A 3,925-nucleotide genomic window follows, 5' to 3' on the forward strand; every position below is an offset into this window, starting at 1 on the left:
TGATGCTAAAGAATGTGCTGAATTGATTTTAAAAATGCATGAGTTAACTAAGGAAAACATTGAGCGTATGAATGCTAAATATAAACTTGCTGGAGATAAGGGTAGAAAACATGTTGTGTTTGCACCTGGAGATCTTGTTTGGTTACATTTGCGTAAGGATAGATTTCCTAATTTGCGCAAATCAAAGCTAATGCCACGTGCTGATGGTCCTTTTAAGGTGTTAGAGAAAATAAATGATAATGCATATAAACTTGAGCTGCCTGCAGATTTTGGGGTTAGTCCCACTTTTAACATTGCAGATCTGAAGCCTTATTTGGTTGAGGAAGATGAGCTTCCGTCGAGGACGACTTCATTTCAAGAAGGGGAGGATGATGAGGACATCAATACCATTGTTACACCCAGAGCCCCTGCTGCTATACATACTGGACCAATTACTAGAGCTCGCGCATGCCAATTGAATTACCAGGTACTTTCATTTCTTGGTAATGATTCTAATGTTCATGAGAATATGATGTTGCCTAAATTGGATACATTTGTTTTGCTTACAAATGAAGGGCCTAGCTTGGAGAAGGATGAACATTGGAGCAAGAACAAGCATGGAGTTGATGACATGCGCAAGGGAGACAAGAACAGAGTTTCAAGTGATGATTTCAGGACTTTGAAGCCACCATAATGAATGCATGAAGCCTTGGACGAAATATACAAGATGCCACTTCATAATTTTCGTCCAGAGGCTATTCTAGGTGCTGCGTCACCTTATTTTTGGGCCAGGCCCATGTAATTTCGAAATACTTCAATATAGGTTGTTTTTAGAGTCTGTATGTGTGGGGAAACAAGAGTTAGGGTGGGTTTGGGACCCCTCCTCCAAGGGCCACAAAATTTCCCCCCTCTTCCTCCATATATACAGCCCCTAGGGCATCGTTTAGACTTTGGGTTTTGTTTAGATTAAAAGTTCGCCATAGCTGCAACTTCACGTACTTCATTTGTGTTCAACGACAAGACAAAGGCGTCACAGAACCCCACCTTCATTAATAAAGCTTTCCTCTTTTATTCGCAATATCCAGATTGCAATCTTAGTTTCTTGCTTGTTCTTCGTTTGCTCGCAGGAAATAGACCCTCGTGGTCAGGTTGATCGTGCTCCGGCGTGGTCCATAACCCCTCGGAAGTTGGTTTAGCGATTGCTAAGGCGCGACGTCTTCGCACGTTCGTAGTCGGATCGTCAAAGTCGACTCCGACAGAAAACGATTGCTATCTCATCGAAACATCGGGATATCTTTGCCTCTATCACTTTCTGGGACTTCTTCCTCTTTCTTAGCCCCGTTCCCAAAAAATCAAGAATCCTAACCCTAAAAATTCAGAAATTCATGTAAGAGGAATGGGAAAGGTATGGGAGGAGGTAGACCTTACCAGAGACGATAAGGTCGCCAGCGATGGAGAAGGACGCCGGAGAAGGACGTTGTCGCCTCCGAGCTCACACCGCATCGTTGCAGTGCCCAATTCTCCTCTTGGTCACTACTGCATGAAGAGGGAAGGGGGGAGTACTCCACATACCAGAGAGTGGAGTGGCCCTCACCTCTCGGTCGTCCCTTCGGTACCGTCGCCATCGCCACCGCCGCCTCAATAGTCGTCGTCGGAGAGGATAGTCCGGGGTAAGAGGAACGGTGTCGAGCCCACCGGTCGGTCGCTGAACTACTCATAGCTTATTAGAAAAAAATAGGTACATGGGTGGGCTGACAACCGCTGCCATAAACGTAAATAAATTTACGGCACTGCAACAGAATATTATATTATATATATATAATATTATTATATTTATATATATTATAATAAAGCGGCTACCTTCATTAAAAGTGTCCCGAAAGTTGAAAGTTGATAATATTTAGCCCACTGCCACCCCCAAGTCAAAAATAAAAAAACCCGAGCGCCGACTCTCCCGGCTTGCGGGCACCTGTACTACTCGCACAACGCCTCATAACCGTACGCGTCTTCGGCCTCTGATTTGAGGGGTGTGGTTTCGCCGATTCGCCATGTCTGTGACGGGGCAAGAGTGGCACGACGACGGCCACTACGAGGTGCTCCGCCTCCCCTTCGGCGAGGAAGGCATGGCGCTGAGCGTCGAGCGGATCGAGAAGGCCTACAAGACGCAATTGCGGCTCCGGCACTCTAACAAGCGCCCCGGCGACCCCAACGCCACGACCGACTTCCAGAGCCTCGCCAGCTCATACAAGTTCCTCCGGGACGAGTCCCTCCACTGCCAGTTCGACGCTCGTTTCCGCGGCCGCCGCAAGACCGCCGCCCGCGCCGCGGCCTTAGGGGTCAAGCGGCAGAAGGTCTCACCGACGAGGAGGCTCCCAACAAAGCTTGGCGACTCCCTGTAGAAGAACGCGGCAGCGGTCGGCGAGGTGGTTCAGAGCTGGGGTGTCCATGGCGTTGGGGCTCCTGTTGAGAAGAAACGAGGGAGGGAGATGAGCAGAGAGGGGAGGAGGAAAAACAGAGGAAGGAGAAGGATAGGAAGGGGAGAGCAAGGGAAGAAAAGAACATAGAGAAGGGCCGCCGCCGCTCCGACGAGCTGCGGCTGGGGTCGATGGGAAGAGCTCGGGCTCCTCGGTGTCTGCCTGCTGCGTGGGTACTACACGATGGTCGTGGCGAGGCCGGAGCCAGACCACGCCGCTCGGGTGGCTCCTCTGCTTCTCGCCGGGGACCCGCTCGTTGGGGCGCGTCTACTTGTCCTACGCCTACTATCTCTCCCGGTACCTCCACGCGACTCGTGGCATGTTCGCAGTGCTGCGGCGCCGGCGCGGGGGCGGCCGCCCGGGTGTTCGCGCACGTGCCGTCCGTGGGCATGGCGTTCTTGTGGTTGGAGTTCTCGCAGTAGTTCCAGGTGCTGGCCATCCTGGCCTCCACGCTGGCCCATGCCGTCGCCTTCGGGTTCCGGTTTTGGGTGGACAGCCTCGCGGTGTGCGCCGCCCGAAGCGGGTCGGCGCCAGTGGCGCTCGCCTGCCAGCTGGGGCTGCTTGGGTGCAACCTGGTGTGCCACGCGGAGGTCGTGTGGATGCACTTCGGCGGGCGGTGGTCGGCGGGCATAGCGGCATCCGGGCATTAGTGTCCAGTACGGCTTTGAATGTTCTTGCCCTGCTACGGCACTGCGAGGTGAGAGCGTTGTGAGGTGATTCCCAACCATTCTAAGAGCATCTCCACTCGCTCCCCAACATGCCCCCGAGGGCGCTTTTTTTAGCGCCGGCGGTGAAAAATCGGCCTAGTCGCCCCTCCAGGTCCTTGTTTATTGCCAGTTTGGGCCGAAATAACAGCCGGCGAACCCGAGTCGAACCCAGCCCCCCGGGGGGCGCCGACCAAAGCGAAAAGGCGCGTGGGTCCGCTCTGTCGGCGACAGACATGCCCTTTCCCGCCATTTCTCCCCTTTCCCTTCCTTTTCTCATTGCTTCCCCCCTTCTGCCCCGCCACTCCCGCCATTCTCCTCCCGCTCCCCGCCATCCGCCCGCCATCCCGCCGAAGAAGCACTCGGCCCCTCGCTCCGCTGCCGCTGTCGATTCCACCCAGCCGAAGCAGAGGAAGTCGAGGGCGCCGATGGCAAAACCACCGGGCATGTCGAACGCCGAGTGGAGGGCGAAGGTTCAGCGCCGGGAGGCTGTCACCACCGACCGGCGGAACAGGCTCAACGCCAAGAAGGCCCGGGACGCGGCCGCGTCGGCGGCGGAGCAGGCAGAGGCGTCTCGCACGGGGATGATGAATCAGCTCGGCGGCCACTGCCCGCAAGCTGTGCGGAGCCAACAAAGCGTCGCGTCGCCGACCAATTTCTCACCGCCGCAGCCGCCATGGCGGTACGCACCCTGGCCTGGCTACTCTGACGACGACACGCATGGTGGATTCAACCCTAACATCATCTTCCCACATGGTGCGCCGCCAC

The 3,925-nt window shown here is 54.8% G+C and overlaps 1 pseudogene; it reads left to right on the forward strand.

The window, feature by feature from the left end:
* Positions 1-2,027: 2,027 nt before the first annotated feature.
* Positions 2,028-3,165, forward strand: LOC109761092 (fatty acid elongase 3-like; annotated as a pseudogene).
* The last annotated feature ends 760 nt before the right edge of the window (positions 3,166-3,925 follow it).

Source organism: Aegilops tauschii, chromosome 3, assembly GCF_002575655.3.
Source record: "Aegilops tauschii subsp. strangulata cultivar AL8/78 chromosome 3, Aet v6.0, whole genome shotgun sequence".
Taxonomy (NCBI): domain Eukaryota; kingdom Viridiplantae; phylum Streptophyta; class Magnoliopsida; order Poales; family Poaceae; genus Aegilops; species Aegilops tauschii.